Source organism: Lepidochelys olivacea, assembly GCF_965140295.1.
Source record: "Lepidochelys olivacea isolate rLepOli2 genome assembly, chromosome: 1".
Classification (NCBI taxonomy): Eukaryota; Metazoa; Chordata; order Testudines; family Cheloniidae; genus Lepidochelys; species Lepidochelys olivacea.
The window spans coordinates 92,100,536-92,127,301 of NC_140411.1; positions in this window are offsets into that span (position 1 = coordinate 92,100,536).

Here is a 26,766-nt window from a genome sequence, read left to right on the forward strand (position 1 = left end):
AGATGTTATATTCCATTCTATGTGTTATGAGATGTTATATTCCATTCTATGTGTTATTATGTCAATCAGATAATCACAATGGTCCCTGCTATAGGTGAAATTCACCCTATGAATCCCCTCAAAAGGCTTAGTTTTGCAGTGCTAGGCAAATCTTATGGTGAATTTCAATCAAGTTTCAGGCTTGTAGCAAAACCAAACCTGAAATTGGGTGATTTTCATCTGTGTAAGTTACCTGGATGCAAGTTTCATTACAAATGTTTTTCCTAATTTTTAAAAGCATAAATTTTACATAATGTCCTTGAAACTGTACAGAAGTCTCATAAACGGTGCACTGCATTTCTTTGAACAGGTATCAGCATACATATAGACCTTATGCAGAAATGCTTCCATTCTAAAATTTCCCATCACCAAAAGCAGAAGATACACAATAATTCATTAAAGAAATAGAGTGAAAATGACAATGGATCATACAGCTTATTTTATGGGCCAAAAAGGAGTCCTGAATGCATCCAATGACAGAATTTGGCCCCCCATATTTGCAGTATGCTACCACACCTTGTATACAATGTCTAGCTGTTGTCACGGCTTTTCTGCAATACGCATAAGAGCGAAGTTAGCATTATCATTCAAAATGAGTTATTCAAAATGTTGACAATTTTAACATATTCTAAGAAATGAGATGGACATTTTCAAAACTTCAGTGCAAAACCGATAACTCTCCCCAAGTTTCTATATCAGCTTTTTTGCAGGAATAGTTATTGCTGGTATTTCAGTCCTATCTGGAAAGATTTGGAGAATATGGAGAAATCTGTGCAGAATAATGTCATTTAGCTCATGGATTTATGCTACAATGGAGGAATACTCAGCAGAAATGTATACTTTAGTACATTTCTGCATCAGAAAAGATTTCTTATTATAAATATTATATAAAACCTGCTTTTTAAAATGCAGTATTTAAGTATTTTTATTTATAACATTTCTATGTTTCAGGAATGTTATATGAAAGACTCATCCTGGATTATGAAACATTTACATACACTTACACTACATATTAAGGATGTACTCAAGGTCTCTCTCTCTCTCTCGCTCTCTCTCTCTCGCTCTCGCTCTCTCTTTTTCTTTTTTTTTTTTTTAGAGCAAAAGAGAGCTAGAAGACTAGCAAATATATGGAGACAAAGGGATTTCTTTACCTGACACTTGTTCACATTTCCTTATTCAAAATTTTCCTTTGTGAAAATTTGGATTTGAATACTCTCTGAAAATAAACCTAGCTACCTTACATGGATACTAAAAAGTATATTTGAAGTCTAGAGAAAGTTTCCACTTTTATTGCAAGAATCACTGGTATTTGTTCCTCTGACGTTGCACTAAGCAGACAGTGAAGCTGTACTAAGCAGTGTACTGTCTAGAGAACCTGGGATTTCAGTTGCTTTCTATCTCCAGAGCAGCCCAAACCAATGAGACAACCAGAATATACTGCTACATCTGTCCCTTAATTGGCAATTGGCTTATTTAGTACATTGGGTTTGGAGTAGGGAGAGTTGTTTGTTCGAATACATTGTAAATCAACTTTTCACAGAACCTTGGGAAAGGTTCAGAAAAGGGCAACAAAAATAATTTGGGGTATGGGACGGCTTCCCTATGAGGAAAGATTAATAAGACTGGGACTTTGCAGCTTGGAAAAGAGACGACTAATGGGGGATATGATAGAGGTCGATAAAATCATGACTGGTGGGGAGAAAGTAAATAAGGAAGTGTTATTTACTCCTTCTCATAACACAAGAACTAGGGGTCACCAAATGAAATTAATAGGCAGCAGGTTTAAAACAAACAAAAGGAAATATTTTTTCACCCAATGCACAGTCAACCTGTGGAACTCCTTGCCAGATGATGTTGTGAAGGCCACGGCTATAACAGGGTTCAAAAAAGAATTAGATAAATTCATGGAGGATAGGTCCATCAATGGGTATTAGCCAGGATGGGCAGGGATGGTTTCTCTAGCCTCTGTTTGCGAGAAGCTGGGAAACGGTGACAGGGGATGGATCACTTGATGATTTCCTGTTCTGTTCATTCCCTCTGGGCTACCTGGCGTTGGCTACTGTTGGAAGACAGGATACTGGGCTAGATGGACCTTTGGTCTGACCCAGTACGGCCATTATTATGTTCTTATGTAGAAAAACATATTTATTTATTGAATAGTCCATAAACACTTGGCACATTTAAATAACCACTCTCTCGCCCCCCCCCCCCCGTATATTATATATCACAGTGGCTGATTTCACAACATAAATGTGAGCCATTCAGCAACAGCCCCTAACTGCACTGAAACTATTTGACCTCAGCTACCACTCTAAACCACTTTCCACCTCATTGTTTCTGAAAAAAGGAGAACATTGTTTACTCTCTTAAGTATTCAGTCCATGATAGACAAATGAACAATGAAGCTGGCAATTCTGTGGTTTTGAACAGTCCCTTGAATGAGATTTTGAAAAGGTCTGAACATTCGTTTTCTGTGTAGACCAAAAAAGAAAAGAAAAAAAAGTGTCTCTTGCCAGGATGAATTTACCAATAATTTATCTGTTAAAATATGGCTCTAACGAATGTTACAATAATTTGCAAACAAGTACAATGAACTGCATTATGAAGAAAAGATTAGAATATGACCAGATGAACAGTTGTGTTTTAATTTATAAATTCTTTCCAGAGTACACTTGCTTTTTAGCAAATGTTCTTTAACAAAAAATTTAAGTTGATCCTAGTCATTAGAACTTCTCTACAGACAGTAAATTCTTAAAATTCAGGCAAAACATTTAAATCGTAATTCTTTAGCCACTCTTGTTTATTTATTCACATGAGATAAGACTGATATATTTTGAAAATATCATGCTTGATGTACATAGGCAAAACCTGAAATGTCACCAAATATTTGAATTTTGTGCATGTGTCCTTGATACAAAATTACAAACACAGAGTTCTTGTCACTCATATTTAATGAGCAATATTTATTTTGATTTTATATGTAAATTAGACAGAGAAGGTAAAGAACGTACCTCTTCCTCTTTGCAAACTGCCCTTGAATACCAGGATATAATGTATTAATTAGACAATATTTATATAGTACTTTGTGTAAATAGTTGTAAAATGTAAAGTATTATTATTACACAGTCTTGTAACCTACAAACAAGGCGAGTGTCTGTAAAACAGGGCAAGTTTTCTTTAGAAGATAACTGAGCATACACGTGAAAGAGTGAAAAATGAAATATCCAGATTGCAAAGGCCAACTCTAATCCAGGCTTTTTCAAGCATGACTGAATTACTGGCAGCATACTATAGTGATTAATGTTTAGACCACTGCTGTATCTTGGTGTGAGCTACTAGGAAAACAAAATTTAAAATTTAAGTGTTCACAAGTGCAGATAATTCAGAAATTTAAGATAAAAAGAAGGCTAAATTGAATTCTAAAGCTGAGTTCTATGGGCACATGTGAAATTATGGCAAAACACTGGGGCTAGTTTAAGATGTTGTTTCTAGGTTGTATCTCCAATGTATATATTGATAGGCTGCTGAGTTAGTCTACAAGTTGAAGATGCACAGAAGATCATTGCTTAGTTAATTTTTGTAAGGCTGGTCAACATTTTCAGACTTGGGTACCTAAAGTTAGGTTCCTAAGTCCATATTTGGTCACCTAAATAACCTGATTTTCAGAAGTGCTGAGCACTCACAAGTCCCACTGAAGAGTAATGGGAATTAGGCAGCCCTCACCTTTGAAAATCAAGCCAAAACTTTTAATTAAGTGCCTAAAAATGGGCTTAGCAACTTAACTTTAGATATCTAGGTTTGAACACTGTGGCCAATATTATAATTTATATAGTATTATTTATTACAACTGTAAAAAAAGTATATAGTAAGCACATATAGTAAGTTAGTTTGCTGCATTAAGTCTGTAATAGATTCAAAAAAGGTTTCTCTACTCTGGATTTTCCCAGACAATTGTCTCCAGAAATTACACACATCACCCAAAGATGGAATCCCAGGTGGAGTTGTGTTTTGCCCCTATTTCAACTCATCCCTCCTGATAATGGGTAAGTGCCAAAAGCAAGAAACAGGAATTTGCTTGTGTTGCAGCACAGCCTAGATTGCATGCACCAGTCATAAATCATGGTGTAACATGGTTTGTTTTACACATGGTCTACAAGTACAATACACTATGAAGGCAGATTTCCCCTCACATTGTTTATTTAAAATTTTTGTTCTGTTGCGTTCTCTCAGTTGTATAAAAGAGCCCCAAAAGCCATATCATCTCACTCAAACCAAAATGCTGATATTTCAAAAGTAGATGACAATCATAATTTTATTATATTGCTGAGTTTGTTAAGATGCCACTTTAAAAAAATAACTGCTAGTATGAGACAAATAAAATGGAAAGAGCAGATTGTTATGTCCTTAGTTACCAAAGTTTGGGCAAATAAAAGAGCATGTATTACCAACGGTCAGAGTACAGTAAACAAATATAATATTTCTTCACTACAAAGAAGTTATCTTGATTTATGTTAGGGTCCAAAATTGTAGAATAGTTCACAGAGGTGCCATGACATTTTTCATACACATAACTTAGAGATATGTACACTGGTGTAAATCATTTAATCACTGGCAAACTTTCAAAAAACAAACACATTGTCTATAGGCAGCACTTCCTCCTTTGTTTAAAAAAATGGATTTCTTAGTCATTAGTCAGGAGCTATGGACTTGAGTTCCCTCACCTGAGATGGGGTTAGCCATCTCAGCCTGGTTCATAAGCCCAACCGGGCTGTGGCAAAATCACCTGATTCAATTATAGAATTATAGAATATTAGGGTTGGAAGAGACCTCAGGAGGTCATCTAGTCCAATCCCCTGCTCAAAGCAGGATCAACACCAACTAAATCAGCCCAGCCAGGGCTTTGTCAAGCCAGGCCTTAAAAACCTCTAAGGATGGAGATTCCACCACCTCCCTAAGTAACGCATTCCAGTGCTTCCCCACCCTCCTAGTGAAACAGTGTTTCCTAATATCCAACCTTGACCTCCCCCACTGCAATGGCGCACCCGATTTGTTCCAAGGAGCCAAGAGATCTGCATTTAAGCTCAGCAGTGAATGGTTGCCAGCTGCTCAATGCTTATGCCCACAGCTGCTATCTCTCCTGTGCATCCCTTGTTCCCAGTCCTGCTCCAGCCTTGGTCCTGCCTCATTCCCAGCCTTGTTTCAGCCCTGCTTTTGCCTTATTTCTGTCCACTCAAGTTTGCTCCTGCCCGGCTTCTTTGCCAGGCTTCTAATTCCGATTCTGCCCTTTAGCTTGTCTCCTGGGTCCTGATCATGGCTCTAACCACTAGGTCAGACTGCCAATGGCTTGATCATAGAATCATAGAACCATAGGGTAGAAGGGACCGCAAGGGTCATCTAATCTAACTCCCTGCCAAAATGCAGGATTTATTGCTGGGGTTCTCAAACTTTGGGTCTTGACCCCTTAGGGTGTCACAAGGTTATTACATGGAGGGTCGTGAGCTGTCAGCCTCCACCTCAAACCCTGCTTCACCTCCAGCATTTATAACAGTGTTAAATATTTTTAAAAAGTGTTTTTAATTTATAAGAGGGGTCACACTTACAGGCTTGCTGTGTGAAAGGGGTCAAAATACAAAAATTTGAGAACCACTGATTTATTGTGTCTAAACCATCCAAGACAGATGGCTAGGCTATACATCCTCCTTTTGAAAACCTCCAGTGAAGGAGATTCCATTACTTCCCAAGGCAGTTTGTTCCATTGTCCTACTGTTCTTACAGTTAGGAAGTTTTTCCTGAGATTTAATCTAAATCCTTTATTCTGTAGTTTGAACCCATTGCCTCTTGTTCTGCCCTCTGTGGGAAGAATGAACAATTCTTCTCCATCTTTTTGATGGCAGCCTTTGAAGTATTTGAAGACTGCTATCATCTGCCCCCTTAATCTCCTCTTTTCCAAACTAAATATACACAGTTCCTTCAGCCTTTTCTTATATGATTTTTACTCCATGCCTTTGGTCAACTTTGTTGCTCACCTCTGGATCCTTTCCAATTTCTCTACACTCTTTCTATACAGCGATGACTAAAATTGGACACAGTATTCCAGATGAGGCCTAACCGTCCCTGACAATTTGAGTAGCCCAAACAATAGAGAGGACCTAGCTCACTGCATGTATGGACTCCACTAAAGTTAACAACTCTTTGGCAGAAATAGTCAGATACTTACAGAATCTGCAAAACCAGACTAATGCTCTGCAGGCACAGAACACAGCATTCCATGCCATCAGTGACTCATGTCCATTGAGAACTGAAGATCCCAGTACCTGACAAGTTTGATGTTGACCATAAAAATGTCCACAGGAATTTAAACCACTGCAACATCCTGCTTCTGGTGAATTCACAATCATTTCCCTTTGACCAAACCAGGGCAGGACTCATCATCAGTCTACTGTCTGGGGAAGTGTTGGTCTAGGCCTCTCTGCTACTTGAGAAATCAAGTCCCCTCTTGAATCAGTTGAAGGTGTCTGTCCAGGCCAAAAGAGTGATCTTTGATCCCCCTTTCCCTCCTCCTCCCCAAATTGGAATGCAGCTGCTCAGAACTATCCCATCTGGCTCAGTCTAAATGATGAAATAAAGGATAAGATGGTGCAAATAGAGCCCCTGACTGGTCTGGATGCATTTGTCCATTAATCATAAAGATTGACAACTGCTTTTTGAGCAACCACCAAGAAAGGATGGTGGCTTCTCAACCGATGGCCATCTTAATGGCACCAGCCAGCCAATATCCAGTGCCCACCCTACAGGCAGAACTCATGCACCTCTGGGAATGTGTTCTGTAATAGAAGGGGTGAGTACAATAGACTCTCTGTCAACATCTGCATCAGCAATACTGGCAAAGTACTGGGACCTTGCAGATGTTGTTGACAACATGAATCATAGAATCATAGGACAAGAAGGGACTGTGATAGGTCATCTAGTCCAGTCCCTAGCACTCATGGAAGAACTAAGTATTATCTAGACCATTTGTCTAACCTGCTCTTAAAAATCTTCAATGATGGAGATTTCACAGTCTCTCTGGGCAATTTATTTCAGTATTTAACAACGCTGACAGTTAAGAAGTTTTTCCTAATGTCCAACCTAAATTGCCTTGCTCCAATGTAAGCCCATTGCTTGTTGTCTTACCCTCAGAATTTAAGCAGATCAATTTTTCTCCCTCTTCCTTGTAACAACCTTTTATGTACTTGAAAGCTGTTATCATGTCCCCACTCAGTCTTCTCCTCTCCAGAATAAACAAAGCCAATTTTTTCAATCTAATCTTCCCTCATAGGTCAAGTTTTCCAGCCCTTTAAGCATTTTTGTTGTTCTTCTCTAGACTTTCTCCAATTTCTCCATACCTTTTCTGAAATGTGGCGCCCAGAACTGGACACAATACTTCAGTTGAGGACTAATCAGCATAGAGTAGAGTGAAAGAATTACTTCTTCTGTTTTACAACACTATGGTTAATACATCCCAGAATGATGTTTGCTTTTTTTGCAACAGTGTTACATCATTGACTCATATTTAGCGTGTGATCCTCTATGACCCACAGATCCCTTTCTGTAGTCGTCCTTTGTAGGCAGTCATATCTCATTTTGTATGTATGCAACTGATTGTTCCTTCCTAAGTGGAAAATTTTGCATGTGTCCTAATTGAATTTTATCCTATTTACTTCAGACCATTTCTCCAGTTTATCCAGATCATTTTGAATTATAATCCTATCCTCCAAATATCAGAGGGGTAGCCGTGTTAGTCTGGATCTGTAAAAGCGGCAAAAAGTCCTGTGGCACCTTATAGACTAACAGATGTATTGGAGCATAAGTTTTTGTGGGTGAATACATGCATGCATCCAACGAAGTGGGTATTCACCCATGAAAGCTTATGCTCGAATATATCTGTTAGTTTAATGTGCCACAGGACTCTTTGCCACTATCCTCCAAAGTACTTGAAACCTGTCTCATCTTGGTATAATCTGCAAACTTTATAAGTGTACTCTCCATGCCATTATCTAAATCATTGGTGAAGATATTGAACAGAACTGGCCCCAGAACTGATCCTTGTGGGATCCCACTCAATATACTCTTCCAGCTTGACTGTGAACTACTGATAACTACTCTCTGGGAATGTTTTTTTTCAACCAGTTATGCACCCTCCTTATAATAGCTCAATCTAGGTTGTATTTCCCAAGGTCATTTATGAGAAGTTCATATGAGACAGTAGGGCTCCTAGGAACATATAAAGGGTGAGAAATCTCTACACTTTGGAAGCACAAAACCAAATTTAAAATAAACTCTAGTGAAACGGTTCTCAAACTGTTGGCTGGGACCCCAAAGGGGGTCACAACCCCATTTTAATGGGGTCACCAGGGCTGGCATTAGACTTGCTGGGGCCAGGGCCTAAAGCTGAAGCCCAAGCCCCACCACTCGGGGTCAAAGCCGAAGCCTAAGCCCCACTACCTGGGGCCATAGGTGAAACCCCAGCCCCACTGCCCAAGGCTGAGGGCTTCAGCCTTGTGTGGCATGGCTCAGGTTACAGGTTCCCTGCCTGGGGCTGAAGCCCTTGGGCTTTGTCCCCCTCTCCCCCACCTGCCCAGGGAGCTGGGGTCAGGCGGGCTCAGGCTTCGGACCCCTCTCTTGGAGTCATGTAGTAATTTTTGTTGTCAGAAGGGGGTTGTGGTGGAATGAAGTTTGAGAAACCCTGCTCTAGTGTGAACACTACTATCTCATCAAAATTTTGCATAACAACTGCACATTTTCTTGTTCAGGAAAAGTCACCAGGAGTTAAGGATTTGCAATAAAATTAAAAACAGAGGAACTTATTAAGTATTCTTCAGCTCCACATTTTATTAGTGTCTTCAGAGTGTTGTTACTTTGAACTGCTAAATCAAATTATTTCCTTCTAACATCAGGTAGAGCCTGAGTTCTAGAATTTTCTGGAAAGAATCCCAAATTGAAAATGAGGTGCAGTGTAACACATACCCTCTCCATTAAAGTCTTTGTGAGTCAGCCCTACGACTGCACCAATTATGTGCGCTGAACCTCACCAATCAAACAATGTCCCTAACCAAGGAAGTAAGGTGGGGTCCAAAGTAAATGTTGTCATGGCTGACCTGCCAAACCAAAACATCTGTCCGTGAATAACCAACTACCCTGTATCCTAACAACATCACCAAAAGCCTTATTTTCTCCACCTTGACTAGTCTATCTCTCCTCTCCCTTCTGTGTATGTTTGTTTTGTCTGAAGCAATAAAAGTAGCTATCATTATCCCATGACAGCACTTTTTTGGAAGGGGGTCTAGTTTGTCTGGTTACCTGACAGTCTGCCTTTGACCAAATTAAGAGGGCGTTCACCGTTGCTCCCATCCTTGTCCATCCAGATTCCAATAAGCCCTTCATTATAGAGGCCAATGCATCAAACTTCACCATAGACCTTCTATTATCTCATGAAATGGGACCCCATAACCAACTCCACCCATGTGCCTTTTATTCATGAAAATTAACCCCAGTGGAGAGAAACTATGACATATGGGACAAGGAGCTGCTAATGACTAAATCAGCTTTTGAAGAGTGGCAGTACTAAAAGGGGCCTGGTTCCTAGTTCAAGGTCTCTAATCATAGCTAGTAACCTAAACCAGAACCAGATCCATCGGTCATTTTTCTCAATTCAAGTTTGTTGTAATGTACCACCCAAGTACAAGAAATGGAAAAGTAGACACGAGTGTGAATATATCAGATTGTGCAAAGAACCATTTTGGACATCTTTTAAGCTGTCTAACTTTATCAGTGGATCTGTGGATAGGAACATAGTATCCAGCATTCAGTCCCTGTTGCCTCATGATCCGTTCAGCATCCAGATTTTCCAAACGATAGGCACTACAGATGCCCAACCTGGCTTGGGTTTCTGACTATGGAATGGGATCTTCTACCATGGGGAATGAATTTATGTTCCTGATCACCAACCTATGCTTGAAGTTCTGAAATTATGTCACAACTTGCTGCTTGATAGTCACTTTTGTCAAACTAGAACAGGAGTGGGAAACCTATGGCCTGCAGGCCTGGTCTGGCCTGTTGCTTAATTTCATCCAGCTCGTGGCAAGTCTTGGTGCCATGAGCTGCAATCCCCAAGCCTCATTGCACCCCCATGGGCCTGGAGCTATGAGCGCCGGTTCGCCCTGCTGTGGGCAGGAAGCTCCAAGCCTTGGAACCCCCTCCCCCTCCTCGGACGGCTGTGTGTGGCCTGTGATTGATTTTTTTCTGTGAGTCAACGGCCCATGAAAGAAGAATGGTTCCCCACCCCCAAACTAGAACAAGATTAGTTTCAAATGACTTCTGATGGGTGGGTGTGCACCTGAAATCATGAAACACATTAATTGCCATTGGTTGTGTTCCCAGACCAAGAAACTCCACTGGAAGTCTCTCTGTCTCCTCCAGCTGTTTCTTTCCCCATCTCAGCCCTGCTCCAAAATGACCCTAGACTCTATTGTAGAATTATATTGTTCCCATGGTTGAACAGTGGTGTAGTCACAGTTAACCTCTTAACTAAGAAGGCAAAATTTGTCCTCCCCACAACCCGCAAACAGCCTGCCCCTTTCTAGAGCACATCTTCCGGCTCCTTGGACAGCTGTCTGACGTTGTGTGGGATTGAGGCTACAATTTGTCTCCTGTTTCTGGCAGGAGATTTTAAACTTCTGGGCATAGAACTCCTTTCCTCATCACCACACCACACACAGACTAATGGACAGATAGAATGGAAAACCAAACCTTAGAACAATAATTCCACTGCTTCCTAAATGATTACCAGGATAATTGGGTCTCCCTGATGTTATATACTGAATTTGCCTACATCAATTTAACGGCTTCCCTGACAAAGCCCTTTCTAATCCAATTATGACTTTCACCCTTGCTTTCAACCAGCATTTCACATAGACTCTCCAGTCCCTGCTATGACAGACCTTGTCACCCATCTGCATCACATGCAACAAGAACATATGGAACACCTATAGGCTGGGAAAGAAATCTACAAGCACCATGCCAACTGAGGCTGCCAGGGCACACTTAACTTTAGCGTTGGGAACAGGATCTGGTTATCAAATAGGAATCTCAAATACACCTGACCACAGGCTAAGTTAGATCAGTGATATCTAGTCCCATACATGATTATCGAACGGATTAAGATGATATTCATGCTTTGATTACCAGAATCAAAGAAAACCCATCCTATGTTCCAAATCTCCCTCTTAAACCTTACCTAAAGAATCCATTTCTGGGCCAATCCAACCTGCTGCTACCTCCCGTAACAGTCCATGGGCAGGAAGAATACCTTATGCAACAGATTCATGACTCCAAGGAAGCTCAGGGCAAGCTTCATTACTGGGTGCACTGGGTGGTCCTGATGACCAGTTGTGGAATCAGGCCAAAAACACTCATGCACCAAGGTAAATATGGGACTTTAATTGAGCCCATCTGGAGAATCCTGGGCTGAGGCCTCTAGAAGTCACCCTGAAAGGGAAGGAGGGGTACTGACAGGAACTTGGAGCTTGAATTCCCTCAGGTGAGCCTCAAGATAGCCAGCTCAGCTCTTAGGTCAATTACTGTTCCCAGCTAGGGTGCAGTAGAATAACCTAAATGGATGGCCCACCTGATTTGCTGCAAGGAGACAACAGATCTGCATTTAAGCTCAGCAGTGGCAGGTTGCTGACTGTTCAATGCTTGCATCGCAGCTGCACTCTCTCCTGTACCTGCTTTGTTCCCAGCCATACCTGCATTGACCTGTTCCCGTCCAATCCAGTTTGCTCCAGCCTCACTCCCATGCCCAGCTTCTAACTCCAGCTCAAATCCCTAACTTCTCTCCTGGCTCTTGATTCCAGTTATGACCCTTGGCTCAGACTCCTAGTTCTTGTTCCTGGCTCTAATTACTAGGCTGGACTCGGTGCTAAACTCTAGGTCAGATTGCCCAAGGCCCAATCCCTGACAATATCTAAACTTCTATACAAATAGATTGGAGAAGCTAGACGCAGAATCCCAATTTTATGTCAAGGAGGTGTGGACAGATTGAGTAGAAGTTATATTGTGAATGGAGTATCTGGGATGAAATTGAACACAGGACAATTCAGACTGTACATCAGGAAAAATTTCTTCATTGAGAGGTCTATTTGACTGTGAACTAGGCTCCCAAGGAAAGCATTGGATCTCTTGAATCATTTATCATTTAAGACTAAACAGGAGAAAACACTTAGAAATATATTCTCGGAATTATCCTTGTATTGGCAGAAGGCTGGACAAGATTACCTAACATGGTAGTCCTTTTTTTTTCTTCTTCTTTAATTTCTATGATTCCATAAAGAGTCTATTGGGCTGATGTGCTGTGCAAAGCAAAACACACAATGCAAAATACAGCAAAATAAACAGGAGAAAAAGGAAAGATGAAGGACTTAAACACACAAGCAAATACTTTAACGACAGAATCATTTAGCGTGACATAAATTGTTATGATATCTATAAGAAGAAATTATGATACGTCTGTTATATAAGGATGGTAAGTTGATATTTAAATAAAATAAAACTAAACAAACAAAAACACATTAAAATATAGTTCTGGCATTTCAAACGTTAATTACTGTGCTCTTTAGTGCATTTTGGATAGCAGATAATATCTTAAAGGGATTTAGTATTGCAGATAATTATATTTTCATTTATATTTGGCATTTTAATGCACTCATCACCATATTTTTGATAATATCAAATACAAAAACAATGGGGTAGCCTTTACAAAATAAGTAAATTTAGAGGAGACTTTTAAAGGTAGAAAAGGGAGATAGGCTTCCAACTCCCATTAAAATATAGTTGGGTCCTATATTCCCATTTGGGTCTCTGAAAATCTCCCCCACTAGCACCTAAATAATATTATGAGTTTGAATAAAGTCAACACCGTCAATGGGATTACTCAAATTAAGCATGTGTTTACGTGTTAGCACGTTAGGTACTAACACTGTGTCATCAGTCCAATCTTTCACCTTTGGCCGGCTTGCGCTTGTCCATCCATCCACAACCGCAAGTCGACGCCACACTATTCTGTTTTGTTGAGAGCACATTCTTTCCATTTCTGGACAAAGAGTTTTAACATGAGATCAGCCCAGTGCATTTTCGGTCTTCCCAGCAGTCACTTGTCCTGCCCGCAGGCAAATAAACATCTTAATTTGGATGTTCTGTATTTTAGCTAATATTCATAGTGGACCACATGGGTTTTCCATTGGTTTATATCTATACGGCTAAATTATGGTTGTATAGAATGAGATATCAGTTGGGGATACAGTTGTAATATCACAAAGGGTTGGGAAAGACAGTCAGGCAGGTGAAATGAAGCCCAACTTTTGAAAAAAGTAGTTCAGATTTGATTCAGATAGAGAGAAGGGCTAGAGTTTGGACTGGTTCACATTTTTTTCTAAATTGGTTCCTCTTACAACTGGGTATTCTATGTGGCTTTTAGAGAATGAGAATTTAGCATTTGCAGTCTACCTTAAAATAATGGGATATCTGCTGGTTTCTTAAGTGTGTGTACACTGTAGAAAAATAGTAAAGAAAGAGTTTGTTGATAACCTGTGTCTGGTATATTCTTTTATTTACTTGAGAGTCTATTTAAATTTCAAACATCACAGACTCTCATTGCCCATTTTTTTGGGAGAAAGAGCTGAAGGAAGATAGCTTCAAACGGAGGTGGGAGAGACAGAGAGAAGCCATTATTCAGCGGAGAAGCCAGGTGCAGGAGGGAAATCCTTTACACATACTGAAGGACTCTGACCAAATCCCAAAGAATGTGCAAGAGTGAGGTTACTGAGGCAGTGAATGGAATACAGAGGTGTGGTGTTTCTTGGGAGTACCTCGCTATCACCTTGCCTTAGTTTGAGGAAGCCTTGTTTGTGCCTGTTGTGGGTCAGTTGCCCAACTCCATTGCCCATGGGCAACACAAGCATTACCCTCTAGGCCTTACAGGCCTACTGTTATACAGGTTAGTGACTGGCACAGCCCAACACTTGACTCCTCCGAGCATCTCCCTGGAATGCCCAGCCTCTGGTTCATTTGTCACTCACAGTACACTCAGATTCCCTGCTTCCAAAGAAACAATAAACCATACACTTCCATGTCAGATTACAGCTATGCTTAATAAACAGCACTTAGATTTGTTTTCAGGGAAATCAAGTATAAGTTTATTTAAGAAAACATAGAGAGTCAAGTAGTAGCAAGTAGAAATATTGGAAACAAATGATTACATATAAAATTAAGTCATAACATTCTAACGTCATAGCATTTTAGAATCTAGACTTAATCAACAAGATACTTTCATGTCTTTTGGAGTATTTCCCACCCAAAGTCAAAGTGTTAAAGCCAAGTTAGCTGTGATCCTCCTTTCAGGAGATTAAAATGCTGTCAGTTTGCCTTTCTGGTGAAGGATTCCTTGCTTTTTCTTGACCCCAAAGATGTACCATATCAATCCTTTGTCTTTACTCTCACAATACAGTCCCTACATGCCACCCTATGATGAACTGTTATGCAGATATCAACTCAGGGGATCCCTCTAAAAATCTTGTGCATTCCCTGTATCCTTTGTCAGTTAGCACCAAGGGTCTGGGTCACAAAATGTTTTATTTTATTTTTTTACCTAGATAAAGAGTAATTGTGTTAGAATCCTTTGCAAAGCCTGTGTGTTCTGGGCTTCAACTAGCACATGTGCCTGGAGAGGTAAACTGTAGACAAGAGTGACTACAAATTTGGAGCTCTGGGAAAAGGTGTTCTTAAGGTATTGCAGTGTCTTGGGAGGGGTCTGCATTGGTCCTGGGGCCCTAGAGTAGCTGGACCAGGAGGTTCCTCTTACATGTAGGTTTAATAGACAAAGGCTATGCCCAGGAAGTGTGCCAGAAAAGACAAGAAAAGAGAGAGTTCTGGAGCCTACCAAGACCAAGGGAAGCTTAAGATCACACATATCCTGCATGTTGGGTTTGAAACACAGCAGCCTGGTGACTGTCTAGAATGGGGAGATTAACAATGTCTAGAAGGGGCCGTGACAATCACTATTAAACTTTTGCACCTTATTTCAAGTCTAAATTTATGTAACTTTAACTTCCAAGCATTTCACCTTGTTATATCTTTGTCTGATAGACTGAAGACATTATCAAATCTATTATCAAATTTCTGTTCCCCAAGTAGGTACTTAATGAATGTGATCAAGTCATCCCTTAACCTTCTTTTTGTTAGGCTAACTGTCCTTGAGTCTTCCCCAGGGCAGGTTTTCCAATACTTTCAAGATTCTCATGGCTTTCCTCTGAACACTATCCAATTTTTCAATGTCTTTGAACTGTAGACACCAAAACTGTACACAGTGTTACAGAAGAAACATGCCAACTCAGTGATGATTCCCATTTATAATTATATTTTTAGATTAATCAGTTAGCCCAACCAGTTTTTAATCCATTTAATGTGTGCCATGTTGATTATGTATATTTCTAGTTTAAATATCTACAGAAATCTAAGTATATTGTATTAATACTATTACCTTTATCAATCAAATTTGTCATATCATAAAATATATCAAGTTAGTTTCATAGGGTCTATTTTCCACAAACCCATGTTGATTGGCATTAATTATACTACCATCCTTTAATTCTTTATTAAGTTCTGTATTGGTCATTGCATTGTTTTGCCCATGATCAATGTCATAATGACAGGCCTGTCATTACCGAGGATGTCCTGTTTACTCTTTTTAAATATGGGCACAACATTAGCTTTCTTCCAGTCTTCTGAAATGTCCCCCATGTTCCAAGAGGTATTGAACATCAATATTAACAGTCCAGTGAGCTCCGTGGACAGATCTCTTAAAACTCTTGGATAAAAGTTATCTCAATGGACCTGCTGATTTTAAAATGTCTGACTTCAGTAGCTGTTGTTTAACATCCTCCTGAGTTACTGTAGGAATCACATACTTTTTCCCATATGCAGAAAATAAATATTTATTGAACCCTTCTATAATCTCTGCATTTTATTGGCAATTCTACCATTTCCATCTAGCAATGGACCAATATAATTTTTAGGTTTCCTTCTGTACTTAACATTTTAAAAAATCCTCCTTATTGCCCTTAAGTCTGCTGATCATAGAGTTTGTCTAGTGTCCATTTGCTTCCCTTATCAATTTTCTACAATTTCTATCTTCTAATTTGTATTCATTTATGTCAACTTTCCCTTTTTTACATTTGCTATATTTTTATAAAAGTATATCTGCTTTCACTTCCCCTTTAAGCCAGGTTTTAACAGGTTTAGCCTTTTTTGTCAGTGAATGGATTTCTGGACCCCTTAAAGTCAATGGGAGTTTTGCCACTATCTTCAATGGAGCTAGGATTTCACCCCTTTTGCAATTTTACTCTTTTCTCTGTTTCCTTGTATTTGAACATTATCTTAATGCAGTGATTTGTGGGTTTAGATTCCTATATTTTAGTGTTTAATTTTTGATTTAGGAGTTTTCCACTGAGATTGAATCAGTTCCCTTGGAAAGGATCCAGGACCTGATTCTGACATCAGGTACTAGTGTAAATCATGATTAACTACATTGAAATCAATAGAATTACACCAATGTAAAAGTGGTATAAGTGGCAGGGGAATTGGGTCTAGAGTCTTTCATTGAAGTGCTTGAGAAATCAATCCTCAATCAAAGGGCTATTGTTTTCTCATAGCTCATTCTTTATCACTTTAGACAAAGAAGAACAAAACAAAAATAGTTTGATTTAGAGTAAGGAGTAAGTTTCCCTCTCTGATATTCAACTGTATTTCTCTAGGAGATTCTTTTTAACACTTTAACTAAAGATGAGTTGCTTAAAAAGAAAGAGGAAAGGAATCCTGCTCTAGTTTGAGATATCACTGGATAATCCATTTCAAGATTATTTACATCTACAGTTCTTGCATTTAAATATTTTAATAAAGTTATTTGGAATGGGCTAAGATATATGGACCTGGCTTGACACGAAGATTATTCAAAATTAGGTGATGTGACAAGTCAGGTATGTTCTTTCTCTTTTAAATGTATGTAAATTTTAAGTTCATATCCTATTGAAATGATTGGATCTTACACAAGACCTTTCTTATTTCCAGTACGTTGATAGTAGGACTTATGCATTTGTTAACATAAAGCTGCCATAATTATATATCTGAGTTGATGTTCTTGCTTATGACAAGCACCCCCCCTTAACATAGCCTTACAAAATTATGTTCTGCACCCAAGGAAAGATGTCTTATTGTTATTGTTTTTGTTGCAAATCAAATTCAGCTTCATCACATAGAATTGTGTAGAATATATTTTGCCTCACAAACTTTCAAGACAGTTTTGCAAATTTGTGTTCAATTGTTTTTGTATAGGGCCTAACTACCACTTACACCAGATCTATGCATGTAAGACAAAAATATAATTCCTTATTATTTGCAAACTCATGAACATTTTCAACTTAAAAAGATAGTAAACTGTGTTAATTCATTATCCAAACCTGAAAGTGAGTTTTCTTTCTAGGAAAGTCATCCTTTCAGGAGATGGCTTCAATAGGACTACTTACAGATATGCTTAAAGTCAAACATGTATAAGTACTTTTCTGAATTGAAGCTTCACTGAGATTAATCGGGAATTATGCCTGAATATGGTCATTGGAATATAGTCTTTTGTTTGAAAGATGGTTCAAACAGTGTTGTTGGTTCTCTTTTTCTGAATAAAAAAAAACCAAACAAACCATGAGCTCTTGTGTGTCGTTATCTAGTTTAAAAGTATCATCTCTGGTATGGGGGGAAATGTAACTTTCATATCCTCAACTGGTGTAAATGTACATCACCTGAGGATCTGGCCTTCAGTTTTTACAGCTTTTAAAGAATAAAAATGAAGTCAGTACGTAGTGAGTGGTACATCTGATTTAATCTCTGACACAACTGCCTATTTTTAGTTATGTTTGTGGTTATTTTTCCTGATGGTTCAGTATTTTCTATTCAGATGGTGTTTTGACACTGAAGTTTCCAGAGGAAAATTAGCTTTCTTGGTTGACATTCATCTGCAAAAGACCGTGTATTGGGGATTAATTTATTAGAAAAATCATGCAGCTTCCCTGAAATGCTGATGTGCACTGGAGTCACAAGTCAAATGGAAGAGTGGAGAGGAGAAAGAGGGAGAGTTGCTACGATACTTCTAAATATGGGAGAAGCAATTTATGCAATCTGGACCATAATACCTGTAATAATATGGCAGCAATTAACAGACTAAGTGGCTGAACATGGTCAACAAAATGGGGTTTAGTTAGGTAATAACAAAGCTGCCACATTTTATATCATACTGGTTAATGACTCAGCACCTTTATCAACAGTTGTACAATTGTGTGGTATGACTTTAACATTTAATTAAAAATACAAAATGCACATTAAGCAAATTAACATTTCAAATTACTCTTTTAATGGGTAGGGGGTGCAATTATTCTCTAGAAACTCAATTCAGCAAAGCACTGAAAGCACACAATTAACTCTAAGCACACACAAGTTGGCCCATTGAAGTTAACTGGGCTACTCACATACTTAAAGTTAGGTGTGTGTATAAGTACCTTCTACAAACTAGTTCCGTATTCCACTTATTTGCCACTGCCACCTATGTCATCTCTACTGAGTCTAGATAATGTCGTTGAATTATTATTGCCCATAGCAACTTTAGCTATGGTTTCTCACCTTCTCTCCCTACCTTTCTTTTTTTTATTCAGCTCAACATTAGTAGTATCGTAATATACCCTCCAGAGCCCTAATCCTGGCCTAGTGCAGAGGGGAGGAGCTAGAGCAGAAGCCGTGCTAGTGCTCAGTTGGCAGTGATGGATCCTGTAATGCAGGGCTGAATCTGGTTCCTCTCTCCAGTGCAACATGGCAAATGGGGTCACAGCACCATTCTGTTATGCTGCATCATGACTGGGGTTGGGGGGGTGGGGGGTAGTAAATTTCAGTGCATGGTATGGCACATGGGGCCACAATGTCCCAAAGACGGGAGCTGGTCCCAACCCCATGGGACAAAAGCCACCACTGCTGGATGAGTGAGGAGCTAGCTTGCTCCCCACTTCATCCTGCCTGAGGCCTTCTCTCTCCCCCAGGCCAGGAATAGGAATGTGGTGGCCAGGCTAGAGGGTCCTGCTGCAGGTGTTTGACAGCCCTTTGGCAGGGCAAGGAGGAGGTGAAAGCATCTGTATAGGAGGTGTGCAACCTGTTAATAGTGAGGCTACATCCGCTGCTGTGTTCAGTTCAATGACTTTTCCATTAAGCCTTGTCATAAACAGAGAACAGTGCATGTATAGTACATAGCTTTCACCTCCAGAACATATAAAGAGGTTATAGCCATGGGTTAAAATGCAGAGTTATGTGCTGGGTGCATTTACAATGCAATGTTGACCCCCTAATCTGCTCTTGGCCCACTATCTAATCTTCCCTGGGACCTATTCTAATATTCCAAACTTCTGAGCACCATCTTTTTTAGAAAATCTATCTCCCAGAGGAAAGGTTTCCCTAAATATGGAATTTTCCTCTCTAGTGATAGCTGTCCAACTTTCAGGATGGTGAAAATTGAGTCCTGCTTGAGGAATAACTTTCCTCAATTTAAAAAAGTCACAGATTTGAAATCTGATATTCCATAATCTTGAAGGGCTAAAGCCAGGAGTTTTCTAGCAATGGAAAAAGGAGCTCTTCCCAATGGGACACATGGCACTCACGCTGAGCTTTGGACTTTCTCAAGTTATAGTTGCAATATTTATTATCAAAATATCTTATTTTTTATTTATTTATAGTCACAATATTTTTTGATATAGAAAACTCTATGTAGGTCATTTTTAGAGATTTTTATTGTTCTCCAACTACTGTTCAATTCATGGCTGCCGAGGCATGTGAATTTACAGATGGATGGATCAAAATAGGCCTAATAACATTTTTTTTAAAAAAGAAATTTCCAGAATATTACAACAAAGCAGTTTTTCTGTAACATACGTTGGATCTACAGAATGTATGAGAGAATGGAATCGTAGCAAGACTTTATCAACACTTCTTTCAGTTGACTTGTTTTAGTCATGGCTTAGCAATTTATGAGTTATTCCCTAATTATATATTCACTTTTCAGTGACAAATTCTACATAATACTTTGGGTTCATAGTTTGTAAATGCCCAATACTTCTTAAAGATAAAGCAATTATTAGTAGGGATATTAGAAAACAAAAGCAAAAGGGATAGAGGATGAATATGAAAAAGAGGAAAATACACTATTAATAAAATACTTAATGACTTTGTAAATATATTGGTACATAGGGTGCATATAAAAGTTAGTCAAACCAATTTGAGTTCCTACTCGTAGTAAGGCAGCAGTGTTTGTAACCAACTTTAATGTATTTATGCTCGTGTGAAGGATAACTACTGGAGAAAAACTTAAATAATCTAGTTCCAGAGAGGACAAAGAAATGAGTCACCGTAGCCTCAGTGTTATGCTCAAGAAAATATAAGAACAGATTTGTGAAAACCTTTATAAAGAGAAAAATATTGTGTTAGAACTGACAAGTATAGTAAATAAAAAATATCAAAGACGAAGCCACAGTTTTGAAGTGAAACCAATTTAACTGAGCATGAACATATTTTCGGTTTTAGGAACAGTGCCAGTCAATGATATCTGTACAATTTTATCATGAATTTGAGAGCATAGATCATTAGATTACTGTAGTGTTTCCCAAACTTGGGGTGCCGCTTGTTCAGGGAAAGCCCTTGGTGGGCCGGGCAGTTTGTTTACCTGCTGCGTTCACAGGTTCAGCCAATCGTGGCTCCCACTGACTGCAGTTTGCTGCTCCAGGCCAATGGGGGATGTGTAGAAGCGGTGGCCGGTACGTCCCTCGGCCCGTGCTGCTTCCCACAGCCCCTGTTGGCCTGCAGTGGGGAACCGCGGCCAGTGGGAGCCGTGATAGGCCGAACCTGAGGATGCGGCAGGTAAACAAACTGGCCAGGCCTGCCAGGGGGTTTCCCTGAACAAGCGGTGCCCCAAGTTTGGGAAACACTGAATTACTGTATTTCTAATGCATTGATATCTTCTTAAAAAAGCAGAGATCAACTTTTAGAATGCCTGATATAAAGTATTTCCACGTTATCTGCAGTAATGAAGTAATGCAGGACTTAATGTTGAATGATCAGATGTACAGACAACATTAAAAAAAAATAGCAGTGATCCTAAAACATAAATAAATAAATAATATCTAAAGGGTCCTCTGATGGTGTCACTAGAGTAGATATGGGGACAGAGTACGCAATGAGGATTGCTACAGGGATTGGTTCCTGGATTAGTGTTTCTGTGGTGTGGTATGTAGTTGCTGGTGAGTATTTGCTTCAGGTTGGGGGGCTGTCTGTAAGTGATGACTGGCCTGCCTCCCAAGGTCTGTGAGAGTGAGGGATCGTTTTCCAGGATAGGCTGTAGATCATTGATAATGTGCTGGAGAGGTTTTGGCTGGGGGCTGTATGTGATGGCCAATGATGTTCTTGTTATTTTCCTTGTTGGGCCTGTCCTGTAGTAGGTGAATTCTGTCTCGCTCTGTCAATCTGTTTCCTCACTTTCCCAGGTGGGCAGAGTCAGGGTCTGCTTGGCAACCAAGAGGGAGTGAGATGTACTTCCCTTAGAGCTCAGGAAAGGGGAGAAGTCATTTTGGAGCAGTCTGGAGCCAGCCACGTAAAGGGCAGGGTTGGCTGTGTGGGGAGTTGACGAGTTCCGGGTGTGAATGCAGGGTTCCCCCTGAGAAATGGCTCCTGGGGACCTAAAAGCAAGATTCCTCAGCTTGGCCCTTTCTCTCTCCAAGAAGACTCCCAGTTTGTAGGGTTTTGTTGGGAAAACTTCCCCCAGCCAGGCTGAGTTAGCCTTCTGGCTCCCTAGCTGAGATCTCCCTAGCTGAGATCCCTAGCAGCCAGTGCTGCTGCCTGCTGTGAGTCTGTCTCAGTGCTGGGGTAGGAGATTAAAGATTTTAGTATAGTTTTGTAATCTGTACCTTATGCCCTGCACCCCTTTGTTGTGAGGGGAAATCCTGGCACCAGAAGCTGTCCGACTCCCTCATGGAGATGATGCTTGCCAGCAGTGATAATCAGCCCCTCTGCAGAAACTGATGAGTCCGGAGCGATCTCTGAAGCTGAGGAGGATCCACTGCAGAGCTGTGAGTGCATCATCTTTTAGTTTGCTAGTCAGGGAAATTGTTTGGGAGAGACCCCTTACTCCCTGAGAGGTAATGGTTTGGGGATTTTATTACCTGCTGCCTAATAAATCAGCAGAGGGACTTAGCACCTTATCCCATATGTGAGTCTTTTGGACTATACTGAACCTAGTCAGTCACACTGCTAACTGCTGCACAGGAACTATCTTGGTTACAGGTCATCAAGGGCCCCAACAAAGTATGCATACCAACTGGACACTAATTTTGCTATATCAGGACACATGACTGGTGAAATTAATGGGTATTATTATGGGTATTATCAGGTATTATGTTTTTCACTGTTATTGTAAATGTATTTCCCATTTAATATAATTACTGTGTTGAATATATTGTATGTCTCCAATTATCTGGCAAGTAAGTGAGGGTTACCCTGTTATTAGAATTTTCCTTCCAAGCTGCCCTGGTGATCCTACCAGGAAAGAGCAAAGGGGCTGGAGGAACCACCAAATAAATTAATATGCAAAGAAAAAGAAGTTACACCCTGCTGAGTGGGTGACAAAATTCAGAAGATCCCAGTCCCGTCCATCAAAACCCACAATTGATTGGCACTAAAAAAGGTAGCCAGGTTGATGGGGGTGTTATATATAAAATGAAGAAAATATTAGCTACCTTATTGTAGTGTTACAAAGTTTAGCTAATTAATTTGTGCAAGGTACATTTTCTCAGATCCTCAAATGTATTTAGGCACCTAACTGCCACTGATTTCAATGGGAGTTAAGCATCTAAATACCTTTGAAAATGTGGACCCTATAGATTATCAGTGATAAGGTCCTTTGGAATAAAAAGTATTAATTATATTACGAATGCATTATTAATTATTATTATTAATTATTATTACTAAAAACTATTATAATGTCATTATGGCTTTAAAATCAGGGAAGGAGGATCTGCAGAAACAGAGTCATAGTAGCATTGCTGAGGAACATGTGCACAGACTATTGCTTAAGACGCCTTTTGAAGGCTAGAATCAAAATCTAATAAAAAAGAAAGTGTTATTTTCTTGAAATGTCCCTGTGATGGGGTGTCCGCCCCACACAGATGTAGAAGGGATTAACTGTTCCCTGCTCTACAGTGGAGCAGTGGAAGTGAGTCCACCCAGGGCCACAGAGAGGCTACAAGGGAAACAGCCAATGGTAGAGAGGCTGCAATGAACAGCCAATCAGAGCCCAGCAAGCTCGCATAAAAGGAGCTGCAGGGCAAGTGGGCAGCTGGGAGTTCAGGGAGTGAGGACTGTGTTCCTAGAAATCTCAAAGAGCTGGAGGACCTTGGACAAGGCAGCTGCTGGCAGGGACCAGGAGAAAGAGGGAGCTCCTGGCTGGCTGTTAAGACTGGACAGCTGAAGGCCCCAACCTGAGGGCAAAAAAGGTACTGAGTCCATGGAGGAGTGGTCCAGGGAATTGTAGCAGCATGGAGATAAGGTTACAGAGGAGCAGCAGTAGGCTGCTATCTACAGGGTTCCTGGGTTGGGACCCAGAGTAGTGGGCGAGCCTGGGTCACTTCCTGCTCCCGCTTCTCCATCTCTCCAGAGGCTTCGTCCCCTCCCCACATTTTTCTGCTCCCACACCACCCCTTCCGTCCAAGTGTGCCCCACCCTTACCCTGCCTTTTCATGACCCAGTTCTTCCCCCTCCTTCCAGTGCCTCCGACTCACCACTGAACAGCTGATTGGTGATGGGCAGGAGGCACTTGAGCTGGGGGGGGGGAGGAGAAGGAGCTGATCAGCAGGGCCTGCCAAACAGCTGATGGGCGGGGCCTGCCGATTAGCTGACTGGTGGGTGGCTGCTCCTGGGTGCTGAGCACCCACTATTTATTTTCTGTGGGTGCTCAGGCCTGGAGCAGCCAGGAAGTTGGCACCTATGGAGTAGGCAGTGTCAAGGGCTGGATAGGAACAGAGGAACGATTCGAAGGGTTTCAGGGATTGGGTTGCATCTATTGTTATCCTGTCTCATGAAGGAAAGGCTGGCTTTGAACTAGTGTGGCTGCAGGGCTGGCAATGTCAGGGAGATGACACTCAGCTACCCATAAAAGACTCCCTCTCACGGGAGGCAAGAGGTAACAAGGTGATTCACAGTCCAAGAACCATCACAGGGAGCCACATATACTGAATGTATTTAAATGAGTTGTTATGATGAGTAGAATTAAAGTAATTGTCTTACATAATTAGGAACCAGGGAACAAAAATATTGAGCACCTGAGAGCGGAAGAGAGCCCGTACATGCCAAAATATAGGGGAAGAAGCCAACTTTCTTTTGGATTATGTAGTAAATATATGTCAGATCATTTGACAGCACTTGGCAACTTTCCACTATTTTGCCACTAGTTTCCACTAGTTTGCCAGAACCAGGAAAAAGTTGGCTTCATTACACATTACAGAAGAATTATTCAGACTCCAATATAAGATTCTGGCACCATTTTCAATCTGTAGAATATCTTACTCTGCCCAAATCAACACTCTTAGTACCACTCCACACAGTGGCATGATATACAAATGAAGGCCTGGTCTACACTAGAAAATTAAGTCAGTTTAACTATATCAGTCAGAGGTGTGAAAAATCCCTCTATAGACAGTGCTAGGTCAATGGAAGAATTCTTCAGTCAATCTAGCTATTAAGGCAGCATAGGTAGTGTCTATAATGAAGCACTACAATGGTTCTGCTCTATCATTTTAAGTGTTGCCATACCCAAAAACTACCAAAAAAAAAAAGTTGCTATCTAGAATGAAACTTCGGGTGTATTGTCAATGTGTCTAGCTAAACCTCAAAGGTTGAATCCTTCAAAAATAAAATCCTGGTCCATTTACATCCTGCAGGAGGCACATTAAGGATTTTATGTTCTCTCTTGATAAAAAGGCACTGTGTCTGTTACAGCAAAGAAGTCATTCCAAGAAAATTCTTCCTTCTTTCAACAATAACATTGCCTGGGTCAATCTGCCTTCATATGTTTCAATGTAAGCATAGTTTGTGAGGGGATTTGCCTTGGGTTCTCAATATTTTTGCATATACGGAAGAACTCCTATTTTATGAACTAATTGGAGATTGAGGAGTTAAAATTGAACATCTCAAAATTACAATAGGTACGGTGCAAAAGTTGCAGTATGGTGCACTGCATCACTTTCTTCTTGTTGTTCAAGCCATGACAAAACAATTTGCAGTTCACTGAAGGCTTTGCAATGCAAAGGGAGGTTGTCTTGTTCTTCATCAACACCACTTTCATTATGCAATTCCCCACCATTCACCTCTGCAATTGGGAAAAATGGTTAATATAACTTGTTGTTTGTAAGATTGGTGCTCATAAAATTGAGCTTTTGTTGTACAGCCAGATGAATATTCTGCTATTTGGTAAGCCACATTGTTAACTACTTATTTAGACCATTTTTTCCAAAAAAGTTTTGAAGGGTATAACTATCTATGGGCACCAGTGCCATTTTTGTTTAACTACCTCTCTTGCAGGTTGTGCCTGCAAGGGAGGTAGCTAAAAGTCAAAACGCTATTGACTGTTTCCAGAAATATTTTGATCCATAAAATTGAAAGCCAGGGTGAGGACATTTTAATAACTTGTCCTCTTATGTAAAGTCCACCACACAGGTAAAAATATTGCATAATACTTATTATTCTGTGTAACTTACACATGAGGTACAGTTCTTTTCAGAAGAAGGCTCCCAAACACTTAAGGTTTAATGGAATAGCTTAAAGAAAAAGATTAATAGCTTTGTCCATCACCCAGCAGAATAGTAAAAGAATAAATCTCAACTGTAGCACACAAACCAACTGGAGTAGTTCAGATTCCCGACAGGCTCCAAGCTAACATTTTATGGACATCAATAACAATACTTCTCATTAATATAATGTTTTCTATCTGAGGATCTTAACTTTTCCACAAATATTACTGAAATTAAGCCTGGCAGCACCCCTGGGAGGTATGCAATTGCTGTTGTCTCATTTCATAATGTTTTTTACATGCAAAGTCCTTTTAAGTCACAAACACTTTTTGCTTTGGAAATATAGTAAATTTACACCAAATGGATAAAAATGAAAAAAATGAAACTAAACACTTTGTAATTATTGAAGGAAAACATTTTTTTTTCACCCAAACTACATTTTATTCAAATTTTCAATGTCAACTTTTCACCCCAAATTGGGAAGGCAGAACTTTTTATATCAAATTTTCAAAGGACAGGAAAAGTCTTTCCTGCCCACCTCTAGTTTCTCACTGATCTACAGTACAATTCTCCTTTCCTAATGTTATTGGTATCTTTGACTTATCCAGGAAGATATTACATCACAAACACTACAGGCCTGATCCAGCTTTCAGTGAAGTAAATGATAAAAAGCTCACTGATTTTCATAGGGTCAGGGTCTGCATGATTTTGATATTAACAGTTCTGAATATTAAAAAATACCAATGATGTCATTTTTAAAGAAAGTGCTGGTGTG